The 22743-nt window shown below is 42.6% G+C and overlaps 1 long non-coding RNA gene across 2 annotated transcripts in view; it reads left to right on the top strand.

Annotated features, from left to right (window-relative positions):
• The window catches only part of LOC125102822 (uncharacterized), a 68207-nt gene extending 49466 nt beyond the window's left edge, over window positions 1-18741 (top strand). For both annotated transcript variants that reach the window (XR_007128204.1, XR_007128203.1), the window contains one exon: window positions 18250-18741. This is a non-coding gene — a long non-coding RNA (uncharacterized LOC125102822). The remainder of the gene's footprint in view (window positions 1-18249) is intronic.
• Window positions 18742-22743: the final 4002 nt, after the last annotated feature.

Raw genomic sequence — 22743 nt, forward strand, 5'->3', positions numbered from 1 at the left:
TCTTTCTGACAGTGTAGGGTTAGTACATTCAGTTGCTTTTGGATCATGGTTATTGGGCTAACTCATAGTGTGGAGAAGGATCCTTCCTTTTCTTTTGTTGTGATGAGAGCACATGCATCCATTTCATCCTAAAAAGAGTCTCTGAAATCTTTGGATTTAAGAAGCAGAGCACAGATCTACTTCACACCATTTAAAATAGCAATCTGCTTCTTCAGAAGGACAGTGTTTCCCACTCTGATTCTGGAGGTGAAAGCAAGAATTCTCTGAAAGCTCACTGAAAGCATTGTTGATACATTGAGAGCCTGAAGCTTGGCCAGTTATAGACCTATCAATGCTTGGGAAATCTTGATTTCCCTGGTAGCTTTAACAGAATGTGGTGATAGGCAGTGGTTTACTAGTTAAATCTAAACCCTGAGTGCTGCTTCTGCCAAGTATTCGAGTTGCAGACTCAGGCTATGGGTTGTTGGAAGCATGAGAATTGTGTTGAGTGTAAAGTCAATGGACAATGGATCCTGTTTGGGAGGCCTGGTAAGGGGCCCTTTCAGATGCAGCTAAGGCATTCATTGAAATGGTCTTGGCACTACTGGGATCAACCTCAGAGCATTAAGCTGAAGGGGATTATTCTCAAGCCTTACAACCTGATGGAATTTATCGTGCTGGGTTTTAGTCTTTCTTGGGACCCATGATCTTTTTTTTTCCCCTTCTAATTTCTCTCTTTTGGAGTGGGAATGACTATCCTATGCTTGTCTCACCATTGTATTTTGGAAGCAGACAACTTGTCTTGTTTCATAGGTTCACAGATGGAGAGGAATTTTGCTCCAGGATGAATCATACCCTAAGTCTCACCTATATCTAATTTAGATGATATTTAGATGGGATTTTGGATGGTAGAGTTGCTGCTGGAATGGCTTAAGACTTTGGGGATGTTGGGATGAAGTGAACATATTTTACAAGTGAAAACGACATGCATTTTAAGGAGCCAGAGGGTGGGCTGTTAATTGTGTCCCCTCCAAATTCCTATGTTGAAGCCCTAACTTCCAGTAGCTCAGAATGTGACCTTATTTGGAAATAGGGTCATTGAAGTTATAATTAGTAAGATGAGTTCATACTGCAGTAGGATGGGCCCCAATCCAACATGAACAGTGTCCTTCTGAAAAGGGGAAATGTGGACACAGACACACACACAGGGACAACATCTACAAACCAAGGGATGCCAAAGACTGCCAGCAAGCCATCAAGAGAATCATGGAACAGTTTCTCCCTTGCAGCCCTCAGGAGAAACCAACCCTGATGACGCCTCGATCTTGGACTTCTAGTCTCTAGAGCTGTAGGACAATAAATTTTCTCTTCTGTAAGTCACCCAGTTTGTGGTACTTTGCTAGGGTAGCCCTAGCAAACTAATAGAGATTTTGGCAGGATTTAATACTTTCTGGACACAGAACTTATCCCCAAAGACTGTCTTTATCCCAAAATTAATCGTTAAGGACTCCATTTTGGGAAAATTCTAAGGTATCATAGGAAAGATCACAGAATTAGAGTTTAATTATCAAAATGTCAGTGACGCTTGTTGTTTCTACAGCACCACTCCCCGAGGCCATGGAATGAACAACCACAGCCCAGAACCCAGACTCATGACGGGTCTTAGGGTTAAATATTACCAGGAGTCTCTTGTGACCTGTAGCAGATTCTCTTGAAAACAAGCACTTGAATGTAGTGAATTCCTGAGTGTTCTCCACTGAGCGCCACTTATGATGCTCTCTTGTTAACCGTGCCAAGATATTTTTGGCTTGCTCTCCATCTCAGTAAAGCTAGGAGTCAGGAAAGCAAGCCCCCAGATTTCCGGTCCCCAGTGGCCAGGGCAGGTTTCAATCTGCTCACCATCTGTCGGTGTCTGACCAGTGAGGAGCCTCTATGAAGACAGCTGGGGCAGAGAATTGGAAACTTGTTATGCTAAAGATGTCTGGGAAGCTTTCTTTAGGCTTGCATCACAGGCTGCCACTGAACTGGTGTTTGTCATGGTTAGAGCTGAGTTTAAAAAACTGTTTCTTTCTTTGATGAAAAGGGATATTTCTAAAGCATAGCTGCTTGGAAAAATAATGTGCCTAGACCAGTTAGGGAATCATTCCAAATCCTTGTGAATAGTATGGAGGATGTATTAAATACAGTTTCAAACAGCTATCAGGTTGTTACCAGGCTCCTTGACAAGGGATGTATGGGCATGGAGACGTATGAGACTCCTCCAAGCAGGTTTCTGAACTGATTAGGGAGCAATATGTCCTTGTTGTGCAATGCACTGGGACTTTGCTGAGAACACTGCCATCAGCTTGCCTTTGTCTCAGTGAAGACTGTATTGTCAGGTGGACTGAAGTCTTGGGGGTTTGAGAATTTACTGTATAAAATCCAAGGTTCTCTAGGACAGATGATGTCAAAGCTCCAAGGAAGGAGTACCAGCTCGGGTCTTGGTGTTCAGTTCTCTACCTTGATCTCTTTTCAGCCAGAGTTCTTAGCTGCCATGATGCACAACTCAGTGAGTCCCTGAAGACAGAGGGACTATGAAGTCATTTACTTTTGCTATTTTAGCATGATGGCAGCTCCTGTTTGCCTACATCACTAGGGTTGTTGGATTAATTTGTCTGGCCAGAATGGGATGTTTTCCCCTGTGGGAAAATATTTAAGACTTCCCTTGCCAGGGAAGGCAGATTGGGGCTTGGTAGGGAGTTAGCCACCTGTGCAGGGGGTGGTCTCTAATATGGAGAGAGGGAATTTGATATGCATGAGGGACTTTAAGGTCAAGAATAGCAGAGAGAAGATATGGTGGGAATCATGCTCAGGTGCAGTGTTCTCAGGAGTGGAGGGTGCCTAATGAACTGGATTCATAGATGGGGGGAGATAGGAGGTGGCTACTCCGTCATTCATGGTCTAGCTAGAAAATAGAAGTCATCCAAAATGTTTTCAACAGAGAGAATTTAATACAAGGAATTTATTACATGGTGAGAACTGAGAGGTCACACATGGGATGGTGAAGCAAATTAAAGTTGAATAAAGCAAGAAGCCTCCATCAGCTGTAGCATCAGAAGGGTATTAACTAGAGCCCAGAAGCTGGGGTACTAGGTGGAAATGGGTGGGTGATCAGCCGTGGTGATGGCCGTGATGGATGAGACACTGGTAGGTGCCTTTAGGAGGTGTCCATTAGTGTTGTCATGGTATTTCTGGGGACCAGAGAGGGGTCAGACAAGTGTATTAAGTCGACCAAAGTCACACCAGGGCAGAGTCAGAATTTGAACATAGGCCTCTCTGGCTCTGGTTTTCCTAGTCCCATAGAAAGGAATTGGATTTAGTATTCTGAGGAAGAAGCTCTATGGGGTTTCTTAGTCAGAAGAGGACAGGTTGAGGGGCATGCAGGTGAGGAGGCCATTAGGTGATGGAGTTATGAGGTGATTCAGTGCCCCAGCTTGAGGTTCACAGGCTCTCCAACCTAGCTGAGGTCACCTCAGGGGCCAGTTTTCCATGATGAAAGCAGAGCCTGCCCCGACAGTGACTTTCTTCTTCCTTGGTGAAGATTTGGGTCTGGATCAAAGACAAAAGGGTACCTCTTCACGGGAGGAGGCCCCACAGATGGGCCAGAGCTGGGAGAACAATCGAAAGGCTGAGGCTGATCTCTCCAGCAGGTACTTTACCCTGCTTGGATTTGAACATCGGAATTTTAGGAGCAGCCGCATGAAAAATGAGAAAGCTGGTTTGGCTGTGGTTTGGGTGATGGGGGAAGAGCGTGAGGGAAACTTGTGGGTCATGCCAAGATTTCAAAGAAGGAACAACAGCTCTTTGGACCAGCTACAGGCAGAATTCTTGCTGCAATGTTATCCACCAGGCAGCCAGCTACATTCTGGGAAGACAAAGACAATGTCAACCCCTAAATCCTTTGAGCTCATCTCTTTTTGACTCACAGTTGGATCTTCCCATGAACAACACTTTGTGGAGCTTTGGAATGGATTTTTGTGTTGCAACGGTGTTTCTAGCTGGTTGCCTAACTTAAATGATGAGTCTGTGGAATGTGCCAGGAGGACTTGAACTCAGATGACGAGGCCACATTTATTACAATGCTGACTGCTTTACGCACAGCATCACCACATGGTCTCCAGGTCCTGGAAAATGTTTTTAAAGGTCACAAACAGGTTAATCCAAGTATTCACTGCATGGGATGTAATCTATGAAAGGTCTGTGTTCTCTATGTGTTCTCTAGAGTGATGTTTCCACAACAGTGTCACCAGGAGCTCAAAGCTCCTTTTCCAGCCCTCCTCATTCCCCACTCATTCTGTTAACTCCTTCTGAAAGGAAGCAGCAGCATTTTATCCCCATGGCAAAATCTAAGCCATATGCCTCCTGCTCCCCATCATGTCACCCCCAGACGGCACAAGCACTCAGGCCTGTGTAAGTGATTGCTAACGTGGGTGACAAGAAATGCTGCTTTGAAAATGCTAATTTGGATAAATAGAAAACTTTCAAAAGTAGCGTTAAGAATTAAAAGAAGAGGGAAAGTTGCAATGGTACTTTGACTCAAAGCTTCTTACTATCGCGACCTGTACTCTGGTAGTGTCTTCTGTGGAGAGCACTGAGCTCCATGGTTCTTTGTTTGGGACTGCATAAAGACCATCCATTTTGGGTGTGAATGGCCTGGTCTGGCAGGTGATGATCTCATTTCATTGGACAGTTCGGCTGGAAGAACAGTTCATTTATTACACTCTCCACAATAACATGCCCAGGAATCTGCTTCTGTGCTTGGGAGACTAAGCCCGCTTCATAAACGACCCACGTTATTCGGCACAGTGTATACACAACATGACTGATGGCTCTCCTGGGAGCCGGGGGTGGGGTGAGTGGGTGACATTGGAGAAGAGGAGGAGGGGAAGCAAATATTCGGTCTGTTTACTGGAAAATTGCAGCCATGCAGATCTGCTAGCCCCTTGAACCTCATGGTCTGGGAAAACAGGACTCAGCAGCTTTGTCCTGACAGTAACAGCTTGGCACTTATGGGTCCTTCCAGGGAAAACCCAAGTCTGCCTGCTACAGGCACATGGATGACTGACAGGACGAGCCCACAGGTTCTGCTTCTGCAGCTCTGCCCCCCTCGCCCTGGCCCCTCAGACCCTGATGCCTCACTCATTTGACCAAGTATCGCCTGCATGGCTCCTCCAAGTCTCCTTTGGTAGGTGCTAGGGATACCAGGAGATTGTTGTTCTTAAGGGGCATAGAGTCCTGCAAGAAACCAAAAATTTTGGGTTAAGTGGTAGACTGAGGAGAGCACCCACCCTGTTCTTTGAGAACACAAAGGCGTCGTTTACCAGCCCAGGGAATGGTGGCTGTGGGCAGTTGTTGGTGTTCGTTCTTCAAAACTTTGCTGACCATTGCTTCTATACTTGCACCCAGAAAGTTCTCATGTGAATTTGGGTGAAGAGATCGTAGCATCTCTTTAATCACTTTCTCTTTTCTTTCTCTGTTCTTGTCATTTTTTTTTTTCCTGTCTCTCTGCAACAAGAAACTCTGAACCATGGTCACATTTTCGAAGTAGTTCATAGAACTGGCACCAAGTCTATCACAGCAAGGCCAGGGTTTCAGAGCAGGCGTGGAGAGGACGGTGTCCAGAGAAATACCCAAGTCTAAGTGGCAAATCAGAGGCAGCCATCCTCAGGTGGGCATGGCTGGAAGTCAGGGCACAAAGATGGTCCGGGACCAGAGGCTGGCTGAAAGTCCAGGAGGGTGGCTGAGGGAGCCATAAGCAGGAACAGGGCAGAGAAATGCCCAGCCCCAGCAGGATGCAAGCACAAAGCCAGCCTCTGGCATTCCTGCAGGTGGGCACAGCCCCCCTGAGAGCCTAGAGGGGGCAGGTGGGAAAGGTGTACAGGCCAGTTTGGGAGGAGTTTAGGGCGAAAGCAAGGGCAGTCTGGCACCCGTCTGGCTTTAGTCCGAGACACTTTTTGCAACTCTTGATTTCTTGAAGTGTGGTCAGTGCGGTCCAGAGTCCTCCTATTAACTTCTGGAGGAATTCAGTCCTGGAGAGCACTCAGAATGTCAAGAAACGGCATCTCCTTGGGCTGCTGTGTTGTGGACTGGCTTTCATCTCAATTTCCTTCAGCTGATTTCCTTCCACATTTAAAAAAAGAGAGAGAGAGAGAGAGAGATATGCTGTTTGTTCTGTCACATGGAACTGTGATTACTCACCCATGGGAGGATACCCCCTCCCCCTGGACTCTGGCAAGAGCAGGGGAAATTCCTTTCCCCACTAGCCCCGAGGAATCCTCATGATGCTGGTTTCCATCTTGGTTAAAACTGAGATGAAAGAGTTCGATCCAGCATTGAGAAGAACTATAATTTTGATCCTGAAGGAGGCAGGGCAAGATGGAAAACTAGGCTACCCTTTCATCTGTCCTGTGAATGAAGAGGCGTATCCTGTCACAAATTGAATGACTCTGTGCCTTGAACTTCTGGGGCAGGTCCCATCCCTAAATCAAAGCCTCTGTAGGTGAGGAGAAACCACAGTGAGAAGGGGCTGGGTTTGTTTTTTTTTTCCCTACCGAAATGTTGTTAGATGTTATTGTACATCAGCTGGCTCAGTCTGTTCGAGCTGCTGTAACAGGCTAGGTGGCTGATAGGCAACAGAAATTTATTTCTCACAGGTCTGGAGGCTGGAAGTCTGAGATCAGGATGCCAGTATGGTCACGTGAGGATTCTCTCCCGGCTCGCACACTTCTTGCTGTGTCCCCGCCTGTCAGAAGGGGAGAGGCAGCTCTGTGGGATCTCTTTTATAAGAGCACTAATCCCATTCATGAGGGCTCCACCCTTGCGACCCAATCACCTTCCATGGGCCCCACCTTTAATACCATCACCTTCAAGGGTTAGGATTTCAATATGGATTTCAGGGAGGGAAACAAACACTCAGATCAAGCATCTACCTTCTTTTTGGCTTTGTTGCTTTTGTAATAATTTTATAAATTCAATTAGGAATAGCAGGATTCCTAGGGAAAATTTCCAATTGGTAAAAATGGGATCACTTTTTTAAGACAATCTTGGACATTTCTATTTGAGGGATTCTTTTTTATATGTCCTTATTTCCAGTCCCTCTGATATTTGTAACTGTGTGGACATTACCATTCCTAGATTTGGTATTCTTTAAAAAAGTTTTACTGAGGGATGCCTAGGTGGCTCAGTTGCTTAACCACTCTGCCCTCAGTTCAGGATATGAACCCAGGGGCCCGGTCTCAGCCCCGCATCAGGCTCCCTGCTCAGTTGGGAGTCTGCTTCTCCCTCTTCCCACTTGTGCTCTCTCTCTCAAATAAATAAATTTAAAAATATTTTTAAAACTAAAAATTTTATTTCAATTTTATTTGTGGAAAATATACGTGACATACATACCTAACATGAAATTTAAGTGTAATCCCATTGTTGTGTAACTGATTTCCAGAACTCACTATATGTGTAAAACAGAAACTCCCTACTTCTCCCTCCCCCTAGCTTTTGGCAATTGCAACCACCTTTCTACTTTCTAAAGTCTCCATGAATTTGACAGTCCTAGGTGGAATCATACTGTAACTGGCTTATTTCACTTAGCATAATGTCCTCAAAGATTTGGTGATCTTTTATCATCTTTTTTCATCTTTAAAATAATATTTTCTCTTAACATCTGTAGTCAAATGCTCTACCACTGAGCTATACCCCCATTTTCTCTTAACATCTGATGGTTAACCCATTCCAATGTTGGAAACATCATCAAGAGAACTTGAGTAACATTTTTTAAGCCTGGAAATTTTAAAGAGCGGTATGTATTCAGGAAACGATATACTGCTCATAGCAGAGTGGAACGTCTCAGAGGTGAAAAATCCAATGGACCAAAGCCTCCCAGTGAAGAGAGAGGGGTCGTGGTGAGTGGAGCCAGCTGGGAACCTCCTGTCCAGCATGGAGCTGAGCCCGCAGGCGCAAAGCCAGGGACATGGGACGCTCTGCAGATGTGCCGTGCTCACGGGTGGGTGCCTGTGGTCATGCTGCTCTCCCGGGGCTGCTGTGACAGCTGCCATGGAGTGGGGTTGGCAGTGGCTCCGGAGGGAGATATCTGCCCGGGCTGTCACTGGAGCAGAAGAATAGGAGGCAGCTGCATGGAAGCAAAGAGAAGGACAGAGCACAGGGTGCCCAAGGAACACCCTCGACTTCTTTGCACTCCAATCCCAAAGCATGGTGCCCCCAGGCTAGTCAGGGAATACCAAGGAAGCTATTTGAAGCTATTCTTGGACGAGAGGCTCATGCCTGAGCAGACGCCCAGCCATGTCACACAAATGCTGGAACAAGGGGGCCACTGGCTGGGGACACCATGCCATTCATCTCACAGACGTGGCCTCTAAAAGCTTCTTAGGGTTTTCTTATGTCTCAGCAGCCATGCAAATAATCTCTAAGAACCGTGACACCATCTTTTTCATGGAACTGTAATTTGCTACTGTCAATAACACAGATTTCCCACTCCAAAGAGCCAATGTGTTTTCTTGCTATTTATCAAATCTTTTACACTCTGATGACTAATGGAAAATACAATGGCAATTTGTTACTGTTTTGGCATTGTTTGCTATCAGAAATGACACTGGAACAAAAGGGTAATCAGTTACCATTGCATTCAAAATTTATTCTCTCCTGAGGGAGTACACACACTCACATATCAGTAGGGGTTGCTAACCACACTGTGTGTAGGCTTTATAAATTATCTACGTAGGAATTTTCACTTTAAAAAGCCGCGTTCCCATATATCAGCTCATTTTGGCGTCACGAGAATGTTTATGATATTGCTTTACTTGAAAAGAGGGAGGCTTAAAGGAGAAATGGCTTGTCTAAGGCCACAGGGGAAGTCAGTTGGGGCTAAAATATGGGTCTTGAGAGTCCTAAGCCAGAGCTCTTTTCACTAAACTGTACTTGAGAAGAACGTGTTTCTGAATCAGGGCACGGGATAGAAGAGATAATCTATTTCTTTGTTCTACTGAGTGGCAGCGCTCGGCCCCACTCCCAGCCTAAGCAACCCAGAGGTGTTAGATTAGCCATGACTTAAAAAATCAAGGGGATGTAACAATTTGGCTGAACTATTTAAAACTACGATTTTTTAAAAAAAGATTAAAGTAGTCAAATATCAACAATTTTATGTTTCAGACTAATCCATCTCCCCAAATTTATAGAGGTTACATTTCCCGTGCAGCCTCGGATGTGTCTTTTTGTTGGTTAATTCGGCTGGTTGCTTTCCTTTCAATTTTGCTGCCCCTTGATCTGAATGGGCCGGTGGCCTCAGATCATTAATTTAGTGGCCTCCATAACCAAATGGAGCCAATTGTAGAGGCAGTAGGCCAAACCGTGCAATTAACTCAAACCCGGCAATTCAGGGTCATGTAAATATGACTCACAAATAGCCAGCCTGCAAGAATTTGCAACAGGTCTGACCGGCTCCTTGTTGCTGCACATTTTGCCTGAAAAGGGAATCAAATCAGTATTCTTTCCCATTCATCTGGCGTAAATTCATGTGTGCTGGTGAGTGGAAGACAGCTGATTTCCAAGGCTGTGGCAGGGGGATGATTAGAAAATCAGGAGGGTATCTTGGCTGGACGTCAACACTGAAGGAAGGGGGCAGTGAGTCAAGTGGCTGAAGAGGCACACATTAGAGTCATTCATTCTTACGGCGGAGGAAGCTGGAAACTTGCGCCACTGGCCAGGCTTCCCACCATCTGGAGCGAAGTCAGGACGCTCCCACTAGGCATGGCTGAGCTCCAGGTTGGGGCAGGGCGGGAGGAAGGGCTGCGTTCACACTGCAGGGGTAAACAGAGCCTCCTGCTTCCCGCAGGCAGCAGAGAAGGGAGGCTGGTGCTGCGTGCACTTTCTTTTCTGGTTCCACGGTGCTTTTGTGAGCCACCGGGTATCAGGCGCCAAACCATGAAGCTGGAGAGCTCTCCTGCAGTTGCTGCTTTGGACGAACTGTGTTTTAAGGCGCTGCACAGGGAGTTTCTCCGGGCTCCTGTTTCTAGCAATAAGAGCCTCATTTCCCCTTCGCACTTCATGTGAACCGAGTTCGCAAAAGGCTTACATCAGGCAGAAGAACTCTGATTCCCACAGTGGGATTACAGACCCAGCAGGCTGACGTTAGAAAGGTGGATGGGGCAGTGGTCCTTAGTCTCAGGGGGAATGTTGCAGAGCCTGTTGGAGGGAAGCAAGGACTTCCATGGTAGGGGTGTACTGGGAAGCCAGTTCTCTGGCAAAAATACAAAACCACCCTGATTTGCAAAGTCTCCCGATTTCCATGGTGTAAAGATACTCCCACTGTGACCAATGTCAAACCACCAAGAGTTTAACAACCAGCTCGGAAAACTCTTGGATGTCTGACAGTCTTTCCTGAGCCTGTACAGACTGGCTCAAATGCAGCATGGCTTGGTGGCTTACAAATTGGAATTGGGGAAATGTGTGAACGGAGGTTGAAATGTCAGGATCCTGTGGAGGACGTGAGTGTGAGTGTCTTGGGGCAGACCCATCTTCTTCCTATCCTGCCACCCTCCCATCCTCCTAAGAATGTTCCCTGGATAAATCTCACTTGGGACAAACATCTCAGTCCTAGGCTCTGTGTCTCTGCAACCTGAGCTGAAACACTGTCCCCACTTGGTCACACCCAGAGCCCAAGATCTTCCTTGAGATGCCCTACCACACCCACTGTGCCATCAACCATGCTCACTGCTCATGCAGGTGAAGGGGTTACGTGCTCCTGCTGGGGCAGGGCGGGGGTGGGTGGCCAGGTGGAATGGCAGGCTCATCTCCTGGGGGTGGGGGGGGAAGCTGTCAAGGGATTGTCCGGTTGCCCCATGCATAATTTAAAATAACTTCTCTCTGTGAGTAGAAATTCCCTTAAATTGTTTGGAAGGTAGAACCAGTTTTTAGGCAGGTTGGGTTTGTAGAGTGATAGGAGGGTTTATTCAGAAGGAAATTCTTATGATCCCAACCAGAAGAATTCAGTGTTTAATGATCCATTTGTCTGCCAATTACGCAAATGTTAGGGCTGTGTTATCTGCATTTTGGCGAACACTTTTAGTTGAGCCTCAGGTTCCTAATGTGTAGCAATGAGTGGCAGAAATGAGCTGATCTTCAAGGTATCTCTTCTATCCATTTTCCTATACGGTTTTCAGTCCCTTTGTCAATTTGGCTTTGTACAATTTATCAATTGTACTGCTGCGACATCTAGTATTCCACGAAATAGCATTCTTTAGCTGTGCCACAAATAAAGTGTGTTTTGGCTAAATATACCTTGGGGTGCACCCTATGTTAACTGTGCATCTTCTCCAGAATCTTTGATATTCTAGGGAATGTTCTCTATCTGCAAAAGAGAAATTTAATGCTCACGAGTTTCCAAATTTTATGACTTCAAATAATTTTTTCCCGCCTAAGTATACCGTATTTGTTTCCTAGGGCTGCCATAATGAAGTACACGAATTGGTAGCTTACAACAACAGATATTTAGTTTTTCACCATTTTAGAGGCTGGGTGTTAAAAATCAAGGTGTTAACAGGGCCACATGCTCTCTGAAGGTTTTAGGGGAAGAGTCTGTTCCATGTCCTTTCCTTAGCTTCTGGTGTTGCTGGCAGCCCTGGGTACTCTGTGGCCTGTGGGTGCATCAGTCATTTCCATGTCTGGCTCTAACAGACATCACATGCATTCCTCCTGTGTGTCTCTGCGTCTCTCCTCCTCTTATGACAGCTGCATAGACACCTAATCCTACTGGATTAGGACCATCCTCATTGAATACAAACTCCTCTTAATTTGATTACATCTGCAAAGACCCTATTTCCAAATAAAGTCCTATTCCCAGGTACCAGGGATAAAAGCTTCCACATGTCTTTTTGGGGGACACAGTTCAACCCAGAACAGATAGCTGTTAATATTTTCTAAAACTAGTACTCCAATGAACACATTTTAGAGAATGCTGTCCCAGGAACTTGAACTGTACTTAGGACTCACTAACCAGGTACATGGTAAAACCCTTAGCTCAGGAGTTCTTAATGTGTTAGCAAGGGGTTTGTGCCTTTGGCTGAGAAAAGAAGTTCTATCTTTGTGTTAAACTTCTCTTTTCTTCCTTTATGAGTGTAGGCAACGAACCACAGTACTATCAGTAGTAGTCGGTCAATAGAAGTCAGATATTTTTATCTGACACTACAGTTACTGCAGATATCTTGGGATATCATTTATACTCATCACCATGTTTTCATTTGTACATTAAAAAATCCTACTCAGAGAAAGAGACTGTAGGCTTCACCAGAAAGCCGAAGGCATCCATGGCCCTAAAGAGTTGAGAACCTCTGTCCCTGTCATGGGTCCCATGACCTGAACAATGCAGTGTCCATACACGGGTTTAACTGAGAGATGACCAACCAGCAGATTCTTTCCATTTTTACAAATTAAGAATTAATAAATAAGCCAAACACAAACATTATAACACATTTTAATTGTAAATGGAATACCCAATTAGGGCAAAATGTAAGAATGAAACATACATTGGTACAATAAGGTATCTTGTACAATAATCTTCAATAATTGTCACTTTGTATTGATTATCAATAGACCACATTACCAAGGAAAGCTTTGCCTAGAATATCAAGGTATATTTTGGAAGCTATATATGCATAAGAGCAACTGAATAATTTCTAGGAAACATGCATTCCTTTTTGTGTGTGTTGAAATGTATCCTATATTCCCTGAGAACACAGGAAATTCCCAGACAGACCAGGATAAAGCTCTGAGCTGTATGAATGAACATGGTCACGTCACTGCTCAGAGTCTTCACAGACATCACTGTATGAAGGTTTCCCCCGGACATATTACCACCCTCCCCGCCACCCCCCCCCCCCCCAGCACTTTGGCCTCATGAAAGCACAAGAGTGTCGAAGACCAAATTCCAGCCTGGCTCTCCCTCTGAATCATCCTGACTAGGCATGTCACCTAATCTTCTGAGCCTCTGTTTCCTTATCTGTGATAAATGGAGATAGTGGTGTGTGTCCTGTCTCTCTCTCAGGCTACTGGAAGATTCAACTGAGATAATCATACACTGAAAAAGGGCTGTATGAATATAACATAAAGAACAGTTCTTTAATTTCTCATGGCAACATTAAATGGGTATAAATTGATAGCCTTCTCTTGGATTATAAGAAATTGGCCTGCTAATCCTTTGTCCTTTCCCTCATGGCTTCTGTAGCCAGAGAAGGCAGATGGGGCTTGGTGCGGAGTCAGCCAGCTGTGTAGGAAGTGGTCTTTATTATGGGGAGAGGGAAATTCGATATGCATGAGGAATTTTGGGGTCTGGAATAGGAGAGACTGTGGTAAGGTTCTGACTTCTTGAGTCTTAGGCAGCTGCCATCATGGTGGGACTTGAAAGGCCGTATAAAATGACCTTTCTATTGGGTCCCACAGGTCTTCCCAAGTCCCCAGTGTTCTCAGCTTAAAAAGCACTCCCTTGCCAAACCATTACACCTCCAAGAACCCTGTGTTGAAATGTTTATTATTTAATCTGATTTCAACCTTATTAAATTAACCTTATAAGGGTTTATCCATTTAATTATTGTCAGACATTACCCACTCCAGGGCTCCATAATAAAGCACGAAAGTACTCTGAGGTCTGGACGCTTAGTGGTGTGCTCTTGGGCAAATCACTTATTCTCTTGAAATGAAGATTTTTGTCTTTTCCTCACATACTTCCTATAGGACTATGGTTGGGTCATTGGAGGTAATGAAGAAGAAATGGATTTTTGTACAGCAAAGCCCATTTGACAGCTTGGAAGATAGTTTCTTTATCATGGTTTTTGAAGAAACAAATGTATTGGTCTGCTTTCTAGTATGGAAGCTCCCTGACAGTGAGAGAGTCAAGGAGCAAGTCAATAAGGGGTAAGTTTGGAGAAAAAGGTGCTACCTGTGGAGGTCTTATTGAGGTCAGGTGCTGCAGTGAGAAGCTCCTGATATCCTGGTATGACCTCAGAGTCTTAGGGATCTGGAGACAGCTTAAGTGAGGAGGAGAGAAAGTTAAATGGAAAATTCAAGATAACTTCACTGACTTCACATTTCGTTAGGTGCCAGCTCAGCCCACCACTGAGACAGTTGATAGAGCAACTGCAAACCCATGTGCCTATTTCATACTCAGTAGGAGAAGAGACCACTGACAAAGAATAATACAGACCATCCCAGACCATTAGGAAGCCCATTTCCCTAAAGCAAAATAAAGAAACAAGCTATGTATAGGGCCTGGCCTGTTTTGGAGTGTACTGGTTGACTGGCATTGGACAACGTAGGGTGGGCCCTAGGTGTGGTGGCTGGTGGGGCCAGTGGAGCATTGCCAGATCCGGCACTCGGGTCTTGGAAAAGTTGACTTGCCCTGGGGGACAGGACTGAAACCTTGCAACCAGGTTGGGTGAGGGCAAGCTCAGTTTAAAGCACTTCCTTCTTTGTGGGCCATGTGTCTCTTGTGATTGGAAGGATTTGAGTACCTGCTTTTGTAGGTGAACCTTCTGTGATCCAGTGGGCCCAGTACAGGCTCTGGCCTAGGCTCTGCCCTGATTCTCTTCCCAGTAGACTGTATGGCTGTGGGCAAGCTGCATCACCTCTCTGGCTGCTTATTCATTTTTATAAAATTAGAAGATTGACCTATATGAACTCTAAGGGTACCTACTAGCTTGGCAACATGTTGTTCTATGATCCAAGACTGGCTTCTAAGGAACTCAAGAAAAAGTATGGCATATATGACTGAAGCCTGGGGGAAGGGAGCTCATTTTCTGAAATTATAGAATCTTCCCATTAAAAGAAAATACTGGCTGGTATGGCATGACTCAAAAAATTAAACATAGAATTACCATATGATCCAGAAATTCCACTTCTGGGTATTTACCCAAAATAATTGAAAGCAGAGACAGATTTTGTATTCTAATATTCATGGCAACATTATTCACAATAGCCAAAAGGTGGAAACAACCCAAGTGTCCATTGAGGGATGAATGGAAACAAAGTGTGATGTATACATACAAAGGGGATATTATCAGCCTGAAAAAGGAAAGGAATTCTGACCTATTCTTCAACCTAGAAGACATTATACTCAGTGAAAAAAGCCAGACACAAAAGGACAAATACTGTATGATTATACTTATATGAGGTACGTAGAATAGGCAAATTCATAGAGACAGACAGCAGAAGGGTGGTTACCAGAAGCTGAGAGAGGAAATAGGACATATTGTTTAGTGAGTATAGAATTTAAGTTTGGGATTACAAAAAGTTCTGGAGTTAGATGGTGATGATGGTTACACAGCCATGTGAATGTACTTGATGTCACTGACCTGTACACTTAAAATAGTTAATTTTATGTTATGTATATTTTATCATAATATAAAAAAGGAAGATGAGTGTGAGACATAAACTGGCAAAGGGCTAAGATGTCAAATACATAAAAACTCAACCAAATCAATAAGAAAGATAAATAAACCAATGGTAAAACAGGCTTAACAGCTGGACAGCATAAAACCAAAGAGGAAATCCTAATGGCCAATAAAAATGAAAGAAGCTCAACTTTATTAATAATCAGGGAAATGCAAAAGAAAACCACAATAAGATTTCATTACACTTGAGATAGGCAAAAACGAAAAGTTTGAAAATATTGATTGCCAGCAAAAATTTGGAGCAGCAGGAACTCTGGTGAAAGTTGCATATTGCTAATAACTCTTTAGAAAGTGGCTTGCATTATCTGGTGAGATTGAGATAGTCCAGCAATTCCACTCTTAGGTGCCCAGAGGAACTTAGGCCAATAGGCAGCAGGATATAATGTACAAGAATGTTCATGGCAGCGTTGTTCACCTCAGCTGCATTAGGAAAAAAGTCCAAATACTCACCACCTGTAGAATAGATACATAAATTCTAACATGCTCAAATAATGAAATCCCGTATAACAATGAAAACGGACAAATTTACAGACACAAAACAAAAGGAGTAAATTTTCAGAACATAATATTGAGCAACAGAAGCAAGACAAAGCATACAATGTGATCACATTTTTTTTTCTTTCATGTAGAAAAGCAAGTAAAATGGAACTCTGGTCTATCATTTGGGGATGGATACATAGGTGGCTACATCTGGGGGTGTCATGGGTGGAGGGTCTGTATTTCTTCCCCTGCTCCCAAATTCATGTTGAAGCTCTAACTTCCAGTGTCATGGTATTAGGAGGTGGGGCCTTTGGGAAATGATTAGGTAAGGTGAGGTTGTGAGGACAGAGCCCTCATGATGGGTTTGTCAGGGAGTTTGCTTCCTCTTCATCTCTCTGCTATATGAGGACACAGTAAGGAGACGGTGGTCTGCAAGCCAGGAAAGGGCTCTTAGGAGAACCCAAACGTGCTGGTGCCCTAAACTCAGACTTCCAGTTTCTAGAGCTGTGGAAGATAAATGTCTGTTGGTCGAGCCGCTATCTACAGTGTTTTGTTACAACAGCCAAGACAGACTACTAATACTGGGGTGGGGTGTGTGTATGCATTGGGGAGGGCCTAAGGGGGGCTTCCTAGTCCTGGCAGTGAGCCCTTAAGGAGGGTTACACAGGAGTTCACTTTCTTGTTATTCATTAAGCTTTATGTGTATGTTTTATTCCTATAAATGTATATAAATCTCAGTGCAATAATGCTTACTAAAAATAAAAAAGAAGACATATATGGGGGTGTGCCAGTGAGTAGCTTCCTTGTCTCCCAGTTTTGTCAGCTTTGTGGTGTGTCTTATGCGGGAGCAGGGAGCAGTGGTTGATCTGGCAACTCAGTCACGTAAAGCTGGGTTGAGGAGATGAGAGAAGCATCTGAGAAAAGATGATAAAATGAAATATTGATATATTCAGGTTGAGAATAGAGGTTCTGAGGAGTTATAATAACATTTTGTTATTCATTTTACATTTTTTTTTTTTTACCTAAGCCACAATATGACAAATCTAATGCATTTTTCTCTGATTGGTGGTAATTTCATTGAGTTTCTTCTTTAGCCCAGTCTTTGTATTTGGGAGAAAATGAGCATTTTCTGAGTATTTTTAGGTGTAATTTGGATAAAGGCAGAAAAAGGAATTGTATTCAGAAATGATCTTATCACAATATATAAAGCATAATAAGAGAGGTAATCTCACAAAATATCAACAAGACAAAAATATCCAAAGCCTACCTCTTCTTCCAAAATAAACCATAGAACCTGGCACACTCCCACAGAAACCTGGGCTTCTTGCAATGGAGTTTTATAACCTTGTTATAAAATGGAGGGACCCAGCACTGGGAGTGTGGGGGAGAAAGGGACGCTGAGTAATTCCTTACTCTAATAACACATTCTTCACACCTCCATAATAGCTTTGTTATATCTTGGAATTGTTGACTCATAGGTCTGATGACTGAGATACTGAGAGAAGAGGAACTGCTCTTTCCTCCACTCCCTTTTCTAGCTCCCAAGGACAATTCTCATTTAATTTGTGTTCAATATGTTTTTGTTGAATTGAATTCTTGAAAGCATCCAAAGGAGGTCAAAGAGCTCTGGAGATTCAGAGGAATGAGATTTCTAAGGAAGTATTTCTGACTGGGAGATAGAAGAGTTCTTGATGAAAGAGAAAAGCTGAGCTAGACCTTGAAGAATAAATAGAGATTGGGGACGAAGTTGGATTTGAGAGGCAAGGTTGCAAAGGCATGAAGCAACAAGGACAAAACACGTTTGGAGATTGAGGTGATGTTTGTTTGGCTAAGTCTGTGGAAAATCAGAGGCAGAGAGTTAAGTTGAAGTGCAATTGAGGAAGTTCATGCTAGAACCAGAGACAGCGCACTTTGTTTGCTTCATAAGCATCACGAGGAAGATGAATGATTTGATACAGAGGTGTGCCTGGGTCAAAGGTCAGTCTGGTGGCCGTATATAGGCTCAGTTGGACAAATGATGGGCTATGGCCCAGGGAATGAGTTAGGGGGCTGGGACAAGCAATCTAGGCTGGAGCTGAGAAGGGCCAGACAGACAAATCTGGTAGACCATAGAAAGCAAGGGGCAGCTGATGTTCAACAAAAGAAAAAAAATAGGTATTAGCTACAGAATAGATTGAAGGGTGCAAGTGGAAACAGATGGCTTAGGCTTTTAAGACCCAGTGACAAGAAATATGAGGGTGCCACAAATGGAAAAAGAAGCTGGGGTGTGTGGGCAGATAATGAGCTATTTTCTACTTGCTAGGTCTGAGGTGCTGCTGGTGGGACATCGAGGTGGAAGTATCCCACAGATGGAAATTTGGAACTGCAAGTCTGGGAAGAGGTTGGAGCTGAAGCAACAGTTTCAGGAGACAAAGACCTGGCAGTGAGCCCTGGATGTAGACTGGCCCCAGAGGGAAGAGTGTGGAGCAAAAGAAGACAAAGTTTGGCAAAGGAGCAAATTTAAGAAGAAGAAAAAGAAGACATCATGAGCCAGAATCAAAGGATAATATTAATTTTTGTCATTTTATAGATGAGGAAATTACTTGACTTTTAGCTGTGTTTACTTAGCTCTGAGATTCCCATAGCCAGAGCTATTTATGCTCCAATAAGTTTTGGGCTAGTCCTGGGTTCTGTAAGGAAACTCATCATTTCTAGTTTGAAGTGGTTCCAAGAAGTTAACTTGTTTATTGAATAGACTTCTGCTATACTATTTGTCTTTGTTGCAGGTTTATAGCAAAAACCTGTAACAGATGGGTGGGGGCGGGGGGTTAGGGAGGAGGATGGTAACCATTGTGAACAATGAATGCCTATAACCCTGCATGAAAAAGAACAATAAATAACAAATACAAAGCTCTTAGTATGTGTCAGTCAGTCTGTTAAGCATTTTGAAAGCATTATTCCATTTAATCTTTAATCCACCTGAGTAGATACTAATATCTTCCCATCTAACAGAAAGGAAACAGATTCTCAGGGCAAGTAAGCTCACAAAGCTAGTTAGCTGGGGTTGGAGTCCAAGCAACTCTATCCCAAAGCCCTTGGTTTTAACTCCTACACTATCCTGAGAGGAAAACAAAAGAAGCAGGAACAAAAGTATAAATGTAAGAAAGAGGGGCACCTGGGTGACTCATTTGGTTAAATGGCTGCCTTTGGCTCACATCATGATCTCAGAGTCCTGGGATGGAGTCCCGTGTTGGGTTCCTTGCTCAGAGGGTATCTGCTTCTCCCTCTGCCTGCCTCTTACCCCTACCCCAGCTTGTGCTCTTTCTCTCTTTCTCAAATAAATAAAGTCTTTTAAAAAAATAAATGCAAGAAAGATGAGAGGGAGGGAACTTTCAAGAAAATTAGTTGAAAATGGTTGAATTAGTTGAAAAAGATACCTTGAACTAACAGGAAAATCTATAGTCTATTAGAAGGTTTTTACATTCTAATGAGTAGAGGAGAAGACTTTAAGGTTCCTTACAATTAATGATGCTTTGATCCAATCTCACCAAAAGATATGCAGAAGCCATCTCTGAGAAGAAGGCTTATAAGGTACTTGAGAATAATGAAATCTTAAACAAATGTTGAGGAGAGTGATGCCAGCAAGATGGCAGAATAAGTGTTTTCTACTTTCATCCCCTCACAGAACACTGGTCTGACAATCACACATGGATGAAAGTACTTTTGTGGGAGTCTAGGAGTCCAGCGAGGGAGATCCAGCATATTATTGGATTAAAAAAAAGTCAGAGGTTGGATGCATTGAAGAAGTTAAGAAAAACAGTGTCACTTTTCTGCATCACCTTTCTCCCAAACTGGCACTAATCAGTGCAAAAAGGGACTCCTTTGGCTGCATTTCTCCCATGGCGGAAGCCAACAGTGCATGATGAGTAGGCACCAACTTCCTTAGCTGTGCAGGACACTTCCTAAAAGGCAATGCTCTTTTTTGCCCCACCCAGAATACTGAGGGGATTTGCATAACTGGAGATTTGGAAGAAGCTGGGAGCACAAAAACTGGGGCTCAGCACCAATTACAAGGATGCTACCCATTTGCCATTCATCCTACTAAATGCTTCACAGACTCCAACAGGAAGTCTGCCTGCAAACCACAGGGGATGCCTTACCGTGGTTCACCTAACTGGCCCATGGGCAGCTCCAACATTCTGTGCACTTCAACAAAAAGTGTGAAGTGGGTACAAGCATAGCAGAGTTCCACGAAAGCCAAATTCTCTAACTGAACAGACTGGTGAAGGTTATTTCTTTATCAATCCAGTCAGTAAAGACTGGGGGAGGTGACAGCTTCTTCAATGCGAAGACAACTCTGCAAGACTTCAAGGAACACAAAAGTTCAAAGAAAATGTATTCCAGCAAAGGAACACAGTAATTTTCTAGTGAACCACCCCAAAGAAATGGAGATCAATGAATTGTCTGAAAAAGAACTCAGAATAATTGTTTAAAGAAGCTCAGTGAGTACAAGAGAACAGATAGACAAGTTAATGAAATCAGGAAAACAATATATGAACAAATGTGAGGATCAAAAAAGAGATAAAAATCTCAAAAAAAGGAACCAAATAGAAAATTTAGAACTTAAGGATACACTGAATGAATGAAAATGCAAAAGAGAGCATCAAGATCACATTTGATGAAGCAGAGGAAAGAATCTGTGAACTCAAACACAGATCTTTTGAAGTTATCCAGTCAAAAAACAAAAGAAAAACAGAATGAAACAGTGAGGAATGCCTATATGAATTATAGGATACCAGTAGGTGAAACAATATATGTATTATGAGCATCTCAGAAGATGGACAGGAAAGGGGAGAGAGATAGAGAGAGAGAGAGAGAGAGAGAGAGATACTGAAGGAATAATGGCTAAAAACTTTCCAAGTAGAGAGATGGTAGAGAGATGGATGTCCAGGTACATGAAGCTCATAGGTTCCCCCCAGAAATTCAACCCAAAGAGGATTTCACTGAGATCCATGATAATAAAACTCAAAAATAAAAAGGAAACTTTTGAAAACAACAAGAGTAAAGGAAACTCATTGTATACAAGAGCACCCCCACAAAGCTATCAGTGGATTTCTCAGATGAAACCTTACAGATCAGAAGAGAGTGAGGTGATATATTCAAATTGCTAAAGGAAAAAAAAATCCTGCCAACCAAGAATATTTTAACTGGTAAAGCAATCCTTCAGAAATGAGGAAGAGATAAAGATTCCCAAATAAAATGAAAGCTAAAAGAGTTAATCACCTCTAGACTTGCCTTGCAAAAAATGCTAAAGGCAATTCTTCAAGCAGAAATAAGAGGACACTAAATTGTAATATGAAAACATATAAATGTATAAAACTCACTTGTAAAAGTAAGTAGTCAAATTCAAATTCAGAATATTCTAATTCTATAATAGTGGTATGTAAATTACTTAGTTCTGGTATAAAGGTTAAAGACAAAAATACTAAAAAGTTATAGATATAATAATTTGTTAATGGATATACAATATAAAAAGATATAAATTGGGACATCAAAAACAATAAATGTGGGAGGGTAGGTAAAAGGGTACAGTTTTTGTATGTGATGGAAATAAAGTTGTTATCAGCTTAAAATAGACTGTTATAACTGTAAGATTTTTTACATAGTTATCGTGGTAATGACAAAAGTAAAAACATATGGTAGATGCACAAAAGATAAGGAGAAAGCAATCCGAGCAATACCTTTATGGAAGATTTTCAAATCACAAAGTTAGACAGCAAGAGGGGGAGAAAAAGAAACAAAAGAACTACAAAACAGCCAGAAAACTATGTATAAGACGACAATGATAATTCCTTACCTATCAATAATTAGTATAAATGTAAATAGATCAAATTCTCTGATCACTTAGCAGAGTGCCCAAATAGATAAAAACAAGACCCAACTATATGTTACCTATAATAGACTCACTTCAGCTTTAAGGACACACATAGGCTGGAAGTGAGGGGATTAAAAAAAAGGTATTTCATGCAAATGGAAAACAAAAAAGGGCAGGAGAGGCTATATTTACATCAGACAAAATAGGCTTTGAATAAAGAAACTGTAAGAAGAGACAAAGAAGGTCATTATAAAAATGATAAAAGTGTCAATTAATCAAGATGATATAATAACAGTAAATATATATGCATTTAAGATTGAAACACCTAAATATAATTAAGCAAATATTAACAAATCTAGTGAGAAAGAGATAGCAAAGAAATAATAGCAGAGGACTTCAAAATCCCACTTTCAACAATGGATAGATCATCCAGACAGAGAATCAATGAGGCAGCATTGGATTTGAGCTATACTCTAGACTAAATGGATCCAACAGAACATTCATCCAATGTCCGCGTGATACACATTCTTCTCAAGTGCACACAAAACACTCTCCGGGATAGACAATATGTTAGGTCACAAAACAAGTCTTAACAAGTTTAAGAAGATTGAAATCATATAAAGATTGAAATCATTCTGGTCACAATGGTGACCAGAAAAATCAGTAAGAGAAAGAAAATTGGAAAATACACAAAATGGGAATCAATTAATCCAGGATAACTGATGGCTCAAAGATGAAATCAAAAGGGAAATTAAAACATATATTGAAACAAACAAACATGGAAAAACAGCATATGAAAACTTAACGGAGGCAACAAAAGCGTTTCTAAGAGGGTTTATAGAGATAAATGCCTACATTGAGAAAAAACAAATATCTTGAATAATCTAACTTTATAGTTCAAATAATTAAGCAAATAAGAACAAACTAAGCTCACAGTAGAAG

This window comes from Lutra lutra, chromosome 6, assembly GCF_902655055.1.
Source record: "Lutra lutra chromosome 6, mLutLut1.2, whole genome shotgun sequence".
Classification (NCBI taxonomy): Eukaryota; Metazoa; Chordata; class Mammalia; order Carnivora; family Mustelidae; genus Lutra; species Lutra lutra.